The sequence below is a fragment of the Nipponia nippon genome, unplaced genomic scaffold (genome assembly GCF_047370975.1).
Source record: "Nipponia nippon isolate SJK-2023a ecotype South Korea unplaced genomic scaffold, ASM4737097v1 scaffold_7, whole genome shotgun sequence".
In the NCBI taxonomy this organism is placed as follows: Eukaryota; Metazoa; Chordata; class Aves; order Pelecaniformes; family Threskiornithidae; genus Nipponia; species Nipponia nippon.
Genome location: NW_028262391.1, coordinates 915,154 through 932,259, shown reverse-complemented (window position 1 = coordinate 932,259; position 17,106 = coordinate 915,154). Strand labels below are relative to the sequence as shown.

Here is a 17,106-nt window from a genome sequence, read left to right as displayed (position 1 = left end):
AGGAGGGTGCTGCCTGCACAATGAGGCGTTTGGAGAGCGGGTATTCTGCAAATAAGTATGCTCCAAAGATAGGGGGAGAGTAAAAGGGAAAGTGTTTGACCTGTGGGCATGATATTTCCAGGACATGGGGAGCGCAGACAATCGTATAGTTTTGAACTGCCTTGCTGTAAGCACCGGATTGTTTCCTTTTTTTCCTTCCTTCCTTTCTTTCCTTTTCTCATTTTTTACTTTGGTCTCAGAACTGTCTTAATGTTTTGTGGAAATGCTACTGGGGGTGCTGTTTGCTTGAAATAAAGTGGGCGGAGAACAATCGAGGGTAAATAAGATTCCTGATCAGAAAGATTCTGTCATTAGTCCAATTTCTGGGAGAATTTGTGGTTTTTTTCCTCTTCGATTAAGTTTTTCCTAGAATTATTAAAGCAATTCAACAATGAGCAAAAGACCCTGCAACAATAAGAATGTACATGTGTATAAGCTGCGGTGAACTAGATTAGATGCACAGTAAATATTTATTTGTGAATTTAGAAGCGTGTTGTTAAATGCTTTAATATATGCATTTTATGTTAAAATATTTCTACCTTTTTAATTACAAATTATTTTCTGTATATCTATATTCCTATTTGGATCTTTTCAGTACACAAGATTGTGAAATATTTTAATTCCTTGGAACAGTAACTTTATAGGGAAATACTTTTGCGCTTACTGTAAATGTGGGAGGTGGTTTTTTATGGAAGTAACAGAATTTCACAACTGCTTTATTTATTTCAATAAAAGTAATATACCGATATTGGGATTAGAGGCCAGCTTCCAAAAATCCTTTTGGCATTTTCTTGTCTCTGTGGAAGATTTTTGCAGAAGGTATGCCAGCTTTCAAACTCGTCTCTTTACCCTGCTAAAGTGTGAATGTTTTTCCCATCCCCCTTTTAAGCTAGGAATTAGAAGAAAGTACAGGCAATGCTTGCTTAACCCTGCGTTTAGTGCCAAGCAGTGATGTGCTCCCTGTGAAACCATTTCTGACCCTCTGCTTGCAGTGGTGAGCCTGAATTTTTCCCCTTCCTTGCCCATCATTGTCGGTCAATTATGGGATGGAACTGAACCAGAAAATCTGGTACAGTCTGGCAATTAGTACAAAGGCTTTCCAGTCTAGTGTGAAGACAGAGATGCAAGAGCCCCAGCAGCTAGAGAAATAGTTTTGATTGGCCATGGACATTGCCTTTTAGTGCTGCTTGGTTACTTCCTAAAGATACTGGCTCTTCTACCCTACAGGTCTTCTCCTTAAAGTACTGCATTACGGGCCTACTTTTTATAAGTCTTTTGGGAAGTGGGGGGGCTCTTCTTTTTTTAGCTCTAGCTTCTCCCATTTGCAGACTGTCATTTTAGCCCATCAAACAGACACATTTTGACTTGTACAACAAAGAACCAAGTTATCAACATTCACAGAAACTGACATTTTTAATTCAAGCTTCATTATGTCTTCGGTTTATGACAGTGAGCTACAAAGACATTTAAAGTTTTTTTTCTTTTTTTCATTTTAAATTCAGCATTGGGATGTTTATCTTTCTTTTAATGCTCGTATTTCCCTTTCTACCTTTATTCTTTAGTAATATATAATTAGCATTATCAAAACCATCAGCTATTATCCACTATGACTTTTGACCTTTGTTTTTATCTATCTAGCGTATTCCAAAAGAAATTGCAATACAAATTCTAACTGTTTAGGTTACATCATTATAGTAAAATGTAATTAGTTAAGCTCACTAATACGTTCATCATAAAAACAATCTCTTTCGATATTACATGGATTTAATGAATGATTACGTGTATACAAACTTGTTAAATATCTGGTGGTTTAAGATAAGGCAAAACCAGCACAGAAACAAAAATTCAAAAATTGTAATTCAAAAATACCATACAGAAGTCAGGGCTTTTCATATGTAACCAGCATTTTTGAGAGTTGTCGCTGAGCCTGTAGCTGATATTTCCTGCTATCCTAAGGGAGAACAAAAATCTGGTGTAAGTTTGACTGAAGTTGAGAAGAAGAGCTAGTTGTGCCAAATAAAAAAAATTTGACTATTATTTCCGGGAAAGCTGGTAACTTTGCTGAATGTATGAAGACAGTACTCAGTCAAGTCTTGTTCAAAACTAAAATGCAGTATAATTAGATAGCACTGCAAGCAGTTGCCAAAGTAATAGGAACATCGGGCATTCACCCATAACCATAGTGTTTTGTTTGTGAGAGCTTTTGTTTTCATACGAGTCAGCAGTTTCTGGTTTATGCTTGGGTAACTGTGTATTTGGGATGTTGTCTTTTGTAGTTGTTTAAAATGAAATGTGCGATCTAATCTTCATATGTATATGTGAAATATTAGAAATATTACAAATGTACATTCAGAGTTTATGGTGCTGGTTTTTTCTTCGTGCGGTCTGCCTCTGCACAGGGGTACTATGGGAATCCCGGAAGGTGGCTTTAGGCACTTGGTAGGAGAATATTGCATTCAGCAGTTAAATACTCTTTAGCTGTGTTAATGGCAAGAAGTATAGGAACGGGGGCTGTAAATGAGATGACAAGATTAGCACATTGCCCACTTCAGTCAGGTACCTCTTGGTTTTGTATTTATCGCTCGTCTTTCCCAGTTGACTGATGGCTGTCACTCAATAGCTTTCTTTGGCTAGAAGGAGAAAGAGCTTGCTTTAAAGATGTCAGCAGTGCTGTGGAATTCCATAATAGGTCATTTGCACTGGAAGTCTACATAGAGCAACAAATTAGTAGCTTCTCTTGTGGATCTTCTGATAGCGCGCATGGGAAATGATGCGATAGTGGTGTTTATTACACCAGGAAGATGATAGCATAGTGTAGGTCAAAATCTAATGCGGTTACCCAGAAACACATTGCCCAAGGATGCACTGGTGATGCTTTGGGCAGGAATTATGTAGAATAATTATCCATATATTAATATCTGCCAATTTCTTGTTTGTTTATCAGAGAAACAAACAAAATAGTAACTTGCATTCAATTGCAGCAGAAAAGAAAATGATAACTTATTGTTTAAAGAATTGGTTTAAGAAGTCACAAGAGCAATTGAAATTTTTCACCACTTGCGGTTTAACAGAGAAGCAGTAATGGCACTGAACAATACACACTCCAAATGCACTTTAGTTGGATTTTTCCCATTGTTTTTAGTTCTGTTTGTCTTCAGTGACCAAGAAAATTTGACATTGAACAGGGACTACCCCATCTTAATTTGTAACTCTTGAGTCATGATATTATGGCCTTCAGGTTAAGTACTTACACAAACATGGTTGGGCTATGAGCTTTGACGTGAATCACTGGGTCAGATTGTTTAACTGTGAAGTTATTTTCAAGGAGACAAAGATCTCTTCCTAGCTTTCCTCACTCTTCTACCATAGAATAATTTTAGTTCTATACAAGTGTTTTCCAAACACTGCTATGCCTATTAAATGTTTACCTATAATTAAAGTTTCAAAGCGCCATTTTTCATATGAGAAGACTGAGGCACAGAAGGGCTGAGTGACAACATTACATCTTGGTGTGGGTTACTGCTTTGGCAGTGTGTTTGGAATATATTTAAGAACTCCCCTCTCAACGCATTGCAACGGCTTTTTTCAGTGGTGGCTAGTTCATAAGTGTTTTCTGGATTTCACACTCTTTTTAGATTGTCCTTCACCTCTTAGTTACTGCCACCTCCACAAAATGAATTTTGGACAAACCCACCAGCTGCAGGATCCATTCTTACTACCACCAATATTGCAGTTCTCTGATTTCAGTGGGATGATGAAGTAGTGGAGTCCCCATCCCTGGAGATATATAAAAGGCTTGTAGATGTGGTGCTTAGGGACATGGTTTAGTGGTGGGCTTGGCAGTGCTGGGTTAATGGCTGGACTCGATGGTCTTAAAGGTCCTTTCCCACCTAAATGATTCTATGATTCTGCGATCGGACCTTAATGCTTAACTCCCACAACAGTCCAGCTCTTGAGCCCCATTGTTGATGGTCTGTCACCCCACTGAAGAAGTTTGGCTCAGTTGTTGGTTTCATTGCTGTTCTAGAAAATCAGGCAGCATGTTAGTAGAGCTCAGCTGGGAGGTAGCTCTGTGCCATAAATGAAGTCATGGAAATAACATATAAGTACTATATTTCATATATATATATATGTAATAACTTCTGTAACATCAGGAAACATCTATTCTTGGCTTCTCATTTTCTATTACTCTGTTTTCTGAGCTTATGAGATCTCTGCCTGGGGTGGGGAGGGGGGAACCACACCCAAACAACAAACCCACCATCATCACGAAGGTCCAGGAGTGTGTAGCTATGGTGCAAATTGGCTCGTTCCAGCTTTTGTATGCACCCAGGAGCAGAGCTCAGCCCTGACATGCTGAGGACCTTCAGTGAAAGCATAGGAGCTTGTCTCCTCAGAGAATGAGGCACTCAACGAGCTGGTCTCCAGTTTGTCAGCTGCACTCTTTGTGCATACTGCTTTTGTCCTTACTCTATGGTTAAATGTATCTGGTAACTGACTGTTGATTTGGGAAATGAGTCGAGCTAAATGTACTAGTAGAAAATCACAGAGGTTTTGTAATATGGGAGAGACTGAGAGGTCAAGGCCATTGCCTGAGCCACGATCTACCAGCTTTCCTGCTCCTGGAAATGTTCCCTTTGCATGACAGGTCCTCCTCAGCCCTTCTGCTCATGCCTGTTCCTCAGGGTGGGAAAAGCAGCTGAAAACCTCACCCTGTAAGAGTTTTTTAGACACATAACAGGGTTTTATGCTCCCAGTTCCCATTGACTTTCAATTCAATTATCACTTAGATGAAATTCAATAGGAATAAAGTACTCAATTCCTTTATGCCATTGAGAACCTCCTGTCCTGAGTCGTACAGTAGGCTATGGAATGAGTGAGCATTGGCTGTCAGTGGGATGTGACAAGCATTAAGAAATAAGAGATTGGATCAATGTATTTCATGGGACTTTATACAAATCTAAGCAATTGGCATTTCATATAAAATGACTGGTTTCATATAAAGGAGAAGGGAAAAATTACTAGTAAAGACATGGTGATAGCAGTTTCTCAAAGAACAGGTACCAAAGGCACAAGCAGAAACTATACCATTGCAGGGGATGACAGGCGTGTAGAGACATCTTTTGTTAACACATGAGCCTTAACCAAAGACCCAAAAAGGAATTTTACAGGGATCAGATTATTAATGACAAGCCTAAAGGACTATCATGAACCTACAGAGATAGAAGTAATCAAGTAATCAAGACACAAAAATGAGATGTGACCAGCAAGATGCATGAAACTGCACTGCATGAGCGTTCAAAGCAATAGGGAAACTCGAAGTACAGGCTTGCTGGTCAGCAGAAGGAGGTGGCATCGTTGCCAAATGAGGCTGAAAATGAAGAAGTACCTAATACCTGCAACATATAATATTTTCCTTTAAAAAAAAAAAAAGCTGTGAGGAGATGACTAGCACAAATAATATAAATTACAAGAGGTTATGGATGAGTTGCAATTTTTTGTAAGCCATCTTCTGATATCTTACATGTTGTATGGACCCTCAGCTAAGCCACTGATCACAGGCTGAGAAACAGTAAATGACATGACCACCCCAAGTCCCTTGCAGACTTTTTCTTTCTAGGATTCCTTGGCATTGTTATGAGGACATGAATTCTAGAGCTGGCCTCTCCCTCGCTTCCGTTTCACCCCTTCCGGGAATAATTCTTAAATTTTTTCATTTACGCTCTGTGTCTGTCCGAGTTGCATAGCGGGTTGTTATTTCTTTCTGTTTCTTCCTGTACTTGTAATTATCTTTCCAGTTTAGTACTATGGATTTTCCCTCTTCCAAATTGTTTAATTCTTCGGCTTACTCGGTATAATATTCCTTGCTCTCATCTAGCCCCTGTTCGTTCAAAACTTTCTCGTGCCGGTTTCTGAATTGAGGACACAGCTAAAAAGTGGTGCTGGGTAGTGTTATGTTGGCACTGACTAGCGGAAAGATAAAGTAACCCTTGGCTTCTGCGAGGTTCTGTGTGTCTGTAAATATAAATATGTTGATGAGGACTGAGGAGGGATTTCATTCCCGATCCATGTAGCTATTCTGCCAAATACCTCAAAGGCAGACACAGATACTTCAGCAAAACAGCACCTTTTATGTTTTCATCGTGTCCTTTGTACTTTTTTTAAATGGAAAAACAATCTCAGAGGTACTAATAATTTTCCATTATTAAAATGCTGTGTTCAAACAGTCATTTCTATAACTTTTTGGCTAAAAATGTTGAAGAAGTTGTTTTAAAAAATTCAGAAACGCTGTGCGAGAATGAAAAAAATTTTCAGTTCCAAACTTTCCAAAGCACTTAATTTCCTTTTTCTTTCTTTGGAAGAATATTTAATTTGTCAACTACTTCTGCCAGGAGAGGTGTTAACTTCTGTGTGTTAGAGCCCTAATTAGATTAAGTTGGATCCACACTTTGCATGTTCTCCCAAGCTAATTCCCATGATCACCATGCTTTAAAACCTTTATTAGGGGGTTTTGTTAAAGATGCATCACTTCACTGTTGTTATTCATCTGACAAGAAGAGTGGATTCAAACGTACCCTTCTTTCTAAGCTGTGTTTGCCACTGACCTCGGATGTTGAACCGAGAAGAGAATTAGTTTCTAAGCACCACACTGTGTGTGCAGTGCCAAGAAAACTGCAGAGTTCTGACTGGCATCCTTCTGCGAGAGGTGATTTGAAAACCTTATTGTCTTGTGTGTTACATCCATCAGAGCCAAAAATACTTGGGTCTTGTTAAAAGCCAGAGAGATTCAAAACTGGCTGTTGTGTCTCTAAGCAAGGAGTTGTCAAGATGAAATGGAGGAGGCAGCACTGTGGGGAAAGAAATCTTGGGATCTCAGATTGAAAGAGGAGGTTGTGCCTAGAGATGTAGAAGCTTCCTTCTTTGATTCATGAGGAAAGAGAGCGATTAGTGAGGTGGCAGTCTGTTGATGACACCAGGTTTTTCAGGACAATAAAGACGAGGACACTTAGCAGGACTGGCTGGAGGATCTTAGGAAACTCAGTAAGTAGTCCTTAAAATATCCCATGAAATTCAGTTTAGGTAAGAGTTAAAGTGATGCATCTAGGAATAATCAAAACTTTGCAAATAAAATGATGAGCTTTCAGCTGTCTTACCACCAAGGAATGAGATCTTGGAACTGCAAAAGACAGGTCCCTGAAAGAATCTGCTTAGTGCTTAGTGGTGTTCAATGAATGTTAGGAATAAATAGGAAAGGGATAGAAGATAGGTACAGAATACTTATGCCAGTGTATAAATCCGTGGTGCACCCACGTCTCGCATATTGCCTGCCCCTACCTTTTCTAAAGGTTCACAAAAGGGCAACAAGGGCAATCACAGGAACAGAGACATTTCCATTAAAAAGAAACTAAGCAAAGTAGACTCTGTATGCCTAGAAAAGGAGACTGTTGGGAGAGATGATAAAGTTATCTAGTCTAAAGCATCATAAAGAGGGTCCCTACACGTGGTTTGTGCACTGCCTTTGCCAGGACAAGAAATTAAGGCAGATAACAGATACGACAGCTGGAAAAGAAACAGAAGAAGATCTTTCGACATAACATAATTAAGTAGGCACAGGGTACTCTTGGAGTTTAAAGTTTATATGGGTTCAAGGGAAGCTTGAACAAGTTCCCAAAAGAGAAATCCATAGAGACCGAAAATACACATGAACCTTATCTGGCTCAGGTAGTCTTCGAGGCGCAGACTGGTAGAAGCTGGAAGAGTGCTTGGGCGAAGCGTTATGACATGCCTGTTCTGTTCTTCTCTAGGCACTCGCTTCTGGCTACTGACTGGGACAGTGCTTGGCTAGATGGACGTTTGGTCTCACCCCGTAGAGCCACTTTATGTTCTGATGGTACCGTTCATTTATGTCCTGAGCTCACACTTCCTCTTTGTATCCAAATGAAGGACAGATCAGGAACTGTAGTAGTAGCCTGGGCAAATAGTTTGAATACTGGAATCTCTATATTCTTTTCGCATGTATCTTCAGCTAAGCTAAGAAAGAGTCTATCTTCCACAGTGCACCTAGTTGGCAATCAGAAGGAAATAATGACAATCAGAGGCATGTTTTTAAAGCTCCCGAATTCAGATTAATATGATTTTCAAAAACGTGGGGAAATCCATGAAAAATGTATCAGTATATAATAGCTGAACAATCTCTCCAGGAGACTTTAATTTCTGCTTCTAATCTTTTCATCTCAATCTGCTGGTTCAGCTTTGCGCTTCTCCTTGTGTGCACAATGGGGAACAACGTTTAGCTGATGACAGAAGTGCAGGATGGGGATTAAGTACCCCCCCAAGCTCTCTGTATTTTAGTAATGGTATTGAAAGTTCCCCGCTCCCTGGTTTTTTTCTTCCCTCCTACTCTTCTAATAAATTAACTCCTAAATCTGAAAATCAAGACATAACTTCAGCGAGCAGGGAAAATACACCCTGCAAGTTTTCCTAAATACCCCTTTAGAAAAGGCTTAAGTCTGATTATTGTAATTGATTGTCTTAAACCCCTGAGTGTCGGAATTCTGCATTACGCTCAGCATGTAGTTTGAAGAGAAGCTGGATTTGGCAGCAGCCTTAGGTGTCCTCACCTCACCACTGCCACCCAGCCACTCATTTCTGGCCCGTGCTTCAGGTTTGCCCCCCTAACCCTAGATTCGGGTTCAAAATTAAGTTAATCTAAATATTCTCTGCTGGTAAAAGCACCAATTACACTGTGAGCTTTATCTCTGTCTTCCCTTCTCCCTGTGACAACGCAAGTGCCGTGGGACTGTGTGGTTAGAGAAAACGAATGAGCTCCTTACAAGGGCTGGTTTTCAGCCCAGCCAGCTCCCTGGTATAACTGAGCACGAGCGCAGCCCATGACGGCTGGAGGGAACACGTGGTTTGGGGACGGGAAGGTGGCCTTTTGTTGGGGGGTGACTCAGAGTTGGGGAAGTTTAAGCCTGCCATGAAGTTGCACCTCCTGTGATGTATTGCTTTTAAGGCTGCATAGTAAGCCAGAGTCTTGAGTCGATCTAGGTAACAAGTAACTTAACAATCTCCAAAAGAAGTTGAGAAACAACTTGCAGACGGAATAAAAAGTAATAATAGCCTTTTTTTCAAACACATCAGGAGAGTGGTTAGTGCCAGAAAACCTGTAAGATGCTCAAGGCATGAAAGGAGCATTCAAAAAAGATAAAGCCATGGCAGAAAAGCCGTGATTTTTTTGCACCTGTGCTTACCATGGAGGAGGTTGGAGAGATTCCCATCTTAGAATCTTAATTATTGAATGCATTTTAGGATTTGTTTCATATTGAAATGTCCATAAATAGTTTATAGAATAAATAGACAAAACAAGCTATAACAACTCATCAGGAACAGAGACATTCACTCCAAAATTCTAAAGGAAGTCAGGAGAGAAACAGGTGATTGTGGTGTACAGCCGCTCGGTTCAAACCATTCTGAGCCAGAGAATCGAAATCTGACTAATGCGGCAGCAGGTTTTAAAAAGGGATTCAGGCAGATCCAGAAAACTGCAGTCCGGTAAATCTGACATCTGTGCTGGGAAAATGAGTAGAAGCTATAACAAATAATAGAATTAGTGGAATCTGAATAATTATGACATACTGTGAAGAGTCAACATAAGTGTTGAAAGAGAAGTCCTAGCTTAAAAATATGTTGAAGTTCTCTGAAGGAACCTACAAGTAGGAGAACACAGGAGACCCAGCCGATATCATCTGCTTGGATGTTCAGAAGATGTTTAACAAGGTCCATCCCCAAAAGCCCTTAAGAAAATAAAATGTGCTGGAATAAAAAGGAAGATCCTCACATCAGTAAATAACTGGTTGACAGTAAAAAGCAGAGTATAGGAATAAATGGCCAGTTTTCACAGTGGAGGTAGGTGGTCACTGAAAACCCCATGGAGATCTGTGCTATTCAACATATTCATAAGTGATCTGAAAAATAAAAAGGTGAATAGTGAAGGAACAGAATTTGCTGATGGAATGAAGTTACTCAGGGAAGTTAAGAGAAGGATCAGCTATGGTGTACTGAGAAAGATCTTACAATGCTGGCAGTAATGCGCAAAAAAAATGACATGAAATTCAGTGCGAATGTACACAGGGAAAATAACTTCTATCTTTCCATATAAAGTGATGGGCTGGGAACTAACCATCACTTCTCAGAAATGAGATCTTGAAGTTAAATGAATAGTTCTTCAAAACTGTCAAGTCAAGAACAGTCAAACCAAAATTTTAAAGTAGAGGACAAAATAGAAGCCATCATTACAACACTATGTAAATCCATAGTACAGCTGCACCTTGAACACTCTGTGCAGCACCAGCCTCCTCAACACAGAAAGAACAGAGTAAAACCAGAAAAGGTTGAAAGATTGGTGGCAAGGATGGTCACCATGACAGATTGAGTTCGAGGAATATGACTAGGATCCAGCAAGCTGGAAAGGATATGACCAGCGCTGGGGCAGGTTGATAGATCTCAAGATCTTGACCAGTTCAAAAGCTTGTTTTACAGCATCATGACAGAAACAGGTTCACTGGCACAAGTGAGGAGATGGTGGACTTCCAGTGTGAAAATGGGAATGAGACAGAAGTCCTAAAACGAGTGCCTTGCTGAGCTACAACATCAGAAAGTTAGAGGAACAAAGAGGGTGCTAATGCTTAAGAAACTGGGCACATAGAAGTATTCACAAGGTGTTTAATTTGTCCAGTTGAGTCTCGTTAGATCCTTCAGGCTTTCTCTGCAATCAGTGGAGAAAGTCTCTCCATTCCGGCCATGAAGAGCACGTAAATTAGGATCCTCTTCTGAGCTGGATTCCAAAGGACCCCCTCTGTTTCCATTAATTAGAAAGGTAGCACAAGGAGACTGGGCAGCCAAGGAGATGAAACTGGGTACCTAACACTGGGTGACACAGATACCGTGATACGTGTGCGTGGCTGTACTCTTCCCGTGGTCGGGTAGATGGAAAGCAGCTGCTGTCATGTTATGACTTCTGCTAATGGATTGGTGTGGAGGATAGAAAGCTCCAAATCCTGTCTAGAGGCTCTTCTCATGGCATACTTGCGTAACTGTGGCCGGGGGTTGAAGATGTCATCCCAGGAGAACAGCATTGTAAAACTAGGAAGAGGTGTTCAGAATCAGCATTGCAATCAAACACCAGGTACCTCTATCCTACACTAGACTGTAGATAATTTGTCTCTTCTTTTAAAAGAGCATCTCTGCGACTCAGCACATATTCCATTCTTTAGGGACTTCTCTTACCAACAGCATTATAAACTATTGACATACTCCAGGTATGACACATTCCTGTTTGTTTTCTGTCGGAGCACTGTGGCAGAAAACATCCAATTATAAGACCTGTGGAGGCTACCTGGAGTTAAAGGTGTGGCAGCAATGTCTCAAACTGCGTTTCATTTTGAGGCATTCACAAAACCAGTGTGAGTTCGCTAACTTTTTTTTACCCATAGGTTTAAGCTGTGTATTTTTCAAAAGAGATTGAATTTTTCTAAGTTTTTCTAACTGGAACAGGAAGCCTTTAGCACGTGTTGAGGGAACGCGCTCTCACTAAATCTGCAAATATACTGACGCAGGTGACCAACTTAGTTTTGAAATAAATTGCATTTATTTTTGAGTAATGTTTGCCTGATTTTTTTTTTTTTAAGATTGCATTCCTTCAGTTGTTTCAATTCATTTCCTCTCACCATTTTATTTTTGGTAGTTTTTCACTCCTTTTCCTTTTAGTCCTCTTGCTACTCCACAAACCACAATCCTTCCTACAGAGAAAATGAGGGTGAAGGAAGTTTGAGATCAGGGCAGACTTTTGAACCATGAAATCTGAGTGTTTAATTTAGTGTAGACAATTTTGTTTATCTCTAGTAGCTATGCCCTTTTTACATTGCTTATAGTTCTGATACTATTTCTGAATTGGGAGCATAAATACTATTTAAAATTACACTAGAAAGGCAAAAAAAGGTGTAAATCTTAATGCTTCAAGGCATGCATTAGTTGCCAACAAGGCTCAGGCTGATTTTTCCTTTCCGCAGCAGTATAAATAGAGTGTAATAATAATTCATGGTCAGTATTAGTATAGAAACTTATCGTCAGTCTTTGTTTCTTGGTTATTATTTGGAGGCTTCTGGGCTTTTTTTAGAATCCTCAGAAACGGTAGTGAAAAACATTGAATTTATATAAATTAATCTGTGTTTTTAGTATAGCTATAGTGAAGTTGTTAGTATTGTAAAGCTGCTTCTGTGGTTTGTGTTACTTCTCACACATAAGCTTTCTACTTAGACTTGCATTGCAGGGTAGCCCCATTTTTTTTAAGTTTTCCCTACTGACAACAAATTATTGCAGGTTGTGCCTGTTTTATGGTAGCTTTCGTAATGACCTAGGAGGCAGCTTTGAGACAAGAAATGAGCCCTTACCTGATTTACTGAGAGAATAAATACCATTGAGAGATTTTGTTAGCGGATTTTTAGATCATTATTTTTGCTGTCTAGTGTGGCACGCCTTTACTGTAACTTGCTCCTTTTTTGTATCTGAAGGAGAAGGGCACGCTCCAATGAAGAAAAATCTCTCTTGGTCATGCATTAGCATCTGTGATGGCTTATTTGTGTATCAAAGAATTTTGTTTATAATCCTCTGAATTATAATTAAAACAGGTACTGAAATAATTTAAAGGAGCTGAAAATTATTATGTAAAATTCATGCATGGTGTCTTTTTAATAAACAACAACAAAAATCATTTAAATAAATGAAGCAATCGGCTCTGGGCGCTTGAATTTTCTGTAAAAAAGTTGAGTTAGTCTTAACTTATTGATTTTTGAAGACACTATAATAAAGAATTACTGGAGGAAATATTGCTTTTACTGTTTTCAGATAATGCTTAATGTTGTTGCAAATTATAAAATTTAATTAGCTATATAAATGCCAGAGGAACAAATAATGTGCTATTGTCTTGATATCTTTCGAGAAATTAGTCTTTTAAAACAAATTTGCCATATTAATCATCTAAAAATATTTTTGATCACTGAATTAATAGTTTGCAGCCTGTTTTCAGGTATTCATTGCCATAGGTGATTGCCTCTTAATTACTACATGGGCGCTTTCTATTCACTCTTATTAATTCATGTTTTCTGGCACAGTCCCAAAAGGCAGCCTTGCCCTATATCTTCTAATTACTTCTATAATTGAATTTGCCCACTTTTTCTAACCTATTTTTTAAACTGACTGTGTTTGTTCATGGTTTATTGTGTCTTTTTTGTGTCAGTTCTCTGCAAGCAGAATGTACATTGATTCTTTCCTCGTTTCTCATTAATTTTCAAGAGCTTTGCTGCATGTCTGTTTTTTCAGCCTGTCAGACCTATTGCTAGACCAAAAAAAGATTCTTATTATTAAAGGTTAGGTAAAATAGACTGAAGTTAATTAATTCATTAGTAACTCTGAGCCAATTACTGAAGCCTTCTCTTATTTATATACTTGTTAACAAGACAGAGATGAGAAAGGCCTATTATAGGCACATGTCCTTCAGAAGTTGGGCAAACCCTCTGGAGCATATGCGTTTAGTTCCACCAAAGAAAAAGAATTGATTCCAAAATGAAGACTTGAAGATCTAGCTGGCAAATACTTCATAACCTGGTGGACCTTCTTGTGGCCATCCAAACGTTGCTTTGGATTCTGTCTTTTGATCACAAGGAATAAATTTTAATGATCAGCCTTATGAAGTGCGCACATAATGTTTGAATATAAATATATTGACTTACCAGTTTCCCTAGAATTATATCTTGGGATGTTTGGAAATAGTTGAACAAAGAGAAGTTACCCATGCATATCTATGCAATTAAGACATGAGCTGCTGATTGTGACTTCACACAATTTTCTTGTATTGATAAATGCAAGGAGATATGTAGCTGGAAAAAAATGAATTTTTGGTAAATACTCTGCGTGTTATGAACCTTACATGAGAGCTGAAGTCATTCAGAAGCTCCAGTCTTATAAATAAAATACGGAAAGTATCTAGTAGATCACTGATCAAGGTTAGATGTTTATATTAATGACATCAATGCTTATTTTAAGTGTTGTATTCAATACTTGACCTTATATTTCTTGAGGCCAAAGCATCACAAAACACCCCTCTATCTCACTGAATTCATAAGACTGCAACTCAGCTTGCAGTGTTGATACAAGATTATTGTTTTTAAAAGAGTTACTGAGACTTTATTGGGGAAAAAAAATTGAACAAATCTTCGGGGTTTTGTTTTCTGATAATTCAACAACCTGACCAGGGATCATTAGAATCAGAAAGCCTTTATAGCGATTCTTTGTCAAGTGTCTTGCAAACCTGGGCTGGTATCTAGATTTATAGGGAAATGATGCTAAGATTGAGGAATATTAAATGAGCATTTTAAGAAAAGAGACAAAGCATGTGTTTAGAAACATCTTCCACTTAGTCCTTGTAGAATATGAATCCAAATAAATTTAAACAGGAAGAAAAAAGTGTTGGAACCACTGGGGACCAGAAAGCTTGGCCTAGCCCTGTCGATTACATTTTGAAGAAAAATGGCTCCGTAGGTCTAGATTTAAAATCATACAAGAAGGGCAGTTACTAAATTATCTGGAAGGCCTCCCCCTGTGCTAGAAGTAACTTTAGATTAAAATCTTCAGCTGCCACTGTAGGAATTATTCTCTGCTCCACAGTTATTTCAAACCTGGGAGACAATAGGAAGAAAAGGAATAAACTAATACAGCATCTGACGACATGTGCTCCTCACCTGCGCCTGGGTGCTGGTATATAAGGTCTGGATACTGTCACCATGCTGTGCCAAAACGTCTGTCTGTCTGTCTGCCTCTGCGTACCTCCTGGAACACAGCGGCTTTCTCGCTCCCCCTTGTATGGCACACAGCTCACTGCAGAATTGGGGTCTTTATTATTCATCACGCTCATTCATTCTCTTCCCGAAATTAGTTAGGAAATAACTGGCTGATTGGAACTGATGATATCTCGATCAGATCATTATTATTTCTGGTATGAAATAAATAAGTAATTTATTATGGAAGTGCTCAGGCTGCTCTGTAGTTAAAATAGCTTTGAGATTTGCGCTTAAAACAGATATTCACTTCTTCATTGTGTGGGAATTATATGATGTGGGCTTGCCAAATTTATGTTATTTGTGGAATGGAAAGTTACTGGGTTTGAGAACTTTTCAAGTACATCTTTTGATTTATTTTAGTTATTGGCAGTTATCCTTAAGACTGCGTGTGAGTGAGAGACTCCTGATATTTGGATCCTTGCAGTAGAAACAGAGCAAACACGTTTTTGAAAATTTTATGAGAAGAGTGGTACATTCAGACAGTTCAGAATTGTAATGAAATTAAATAAAAGTTGTTCCCTTGACACTTCATTTTGCTACTAATGACCTGTTATCAGAATGAGTCCTGTTTTATGTAATAGTATCGAAACAGTTTTTTCCACTATGAAATGTATGCTATGAGGAGGGGATCACTCGTCTGCCCCCCACGTTAACGTGTTTTGCAGTTTTGGCAGAACGGAGGGCTTGCATTAGCTCCATATGGACATCCAATAAAGTCAGTAAGGTTTTAAGTAAATGAGAGATACATTTCTGTGTCATCAGCTGCGTTATCAGAGCCAAGGTAACTTAGACACGTTGAAATCCAAGCTGTTCATCGAAGTATGTTATGGGCCTTTTGACAGTGTGCATCGACAGCGACAATATTATCAAGCCAAAATAGTGGAGTTTGTGGTGGTTGCTCTATGGACAACAACTGCAGACAGGACAGTAACACCATTTTCTTTTTTTACAAGAAATGCAACATAACTCTAAAATTATAAGAGCGGCAGTAAAAAAAAGGAAGGTTTTGTTGTCTGAAAAGTTCCTAGTTTATCATGGTTTTTGTAGTTCTTGCATGTTTTATGAATTTATTTCCATCCTTATGTACATGTTATGCTGCATTTGACTCTACTTCTGTCATAGATAGCGAATTGAAAAATTCACCGTTAGCTATTTCCTTTCATAGTTATTCTTACTCTCCTTTACTCAGAGTACCCTCTAGCATGGCTCAAAAATATTCCTCTGCCTGCCGTTCTTATCTCACTTCGTGTGAATGCATTTTGGCTTCTGCACGAGCCACGGTAGCGCTTTTGACTTAATTCCATATCCTTTCAGTAACTTCATGTAGTCATCAAGGAACTTGTAAAGAGTGTATTGACTTCTAGGAACATGCTTGTTTCTTGTGGCATTTCCTTTAATTCATCCTTGGTTCTGCTGTGTAGAACGCCCTGTGATCACAGCAAGTGAATAGGCCGAGCTGAAGTTGTAAATCATAATCATCATTTACATGCAAGGAAGCAGGGATGCTGAGGTCTCGCGCCTTTCCCTGTGTGACGAGGGAGGAGCGTGGCAGAGCCAGCAGCACAGCGCCTGTTGCCTGTTTCATAGTCCCGGGCTTTTCCTGCTGGACTGTCTTTTCAGTCCTTTCTGGTACACACTGTGATGGCTAGATGACTAATAGGGAGATATTAAAACATATGCATGTTGTTACAGTGTGTAGAATCTTATAATTGCCAGTGGATTTGAAAAAGTTGTTGTAGAGGAAACATTTTAAAATATTTTCTGTTACTTTTCATTAAATTAGAGCTTAAGTAACATTGTTTAGTCTCGGATATTAGAACTTTTTCCTGCGTATCAGAGACTTGCCTGAAAACGAGTCACCTGACTGAGTAAAACAGTGGATGTGAGCAGTGTTGATCAACAACGTTCGGCTTTCCTGACAGCGTGCTCTTTGTTGACTTGTGGTCTAACGGTATTTAATTAGAATAAATAGACAATACAAAATAAAACTGTGACATATTAGAGGGAAGAAGGACAAAATTGTGCTCAAAGATTTCCTTGATAAACACAGGCGCTTTGCACGAGGCTCAGATACAAGGTGGGGAATTCGGCATCCAGTGCTGGCCTTAGGCCAAAGCAGGGCGATTGGGCACTTAGGGTTGTGTGCTGAAGTTGGCCTTTCTTTCTGGAT

At 39.1% G+C, this 17,106-nt stretch overlaps 1 protein-coding gene across 2 annotated transcripts in view; it reads left to right on the top strand.

Moving 5' to 3' along the window:
* Window positions 1-17,106, top strand: part of LOC148050743 (uncharacterized) — a 302,993-nt gene that overhangs the window by 214,976 nt on the left and 70,911 nt on the right. The gene's annotated exons all lie outside the window — the stretch shown is intronic.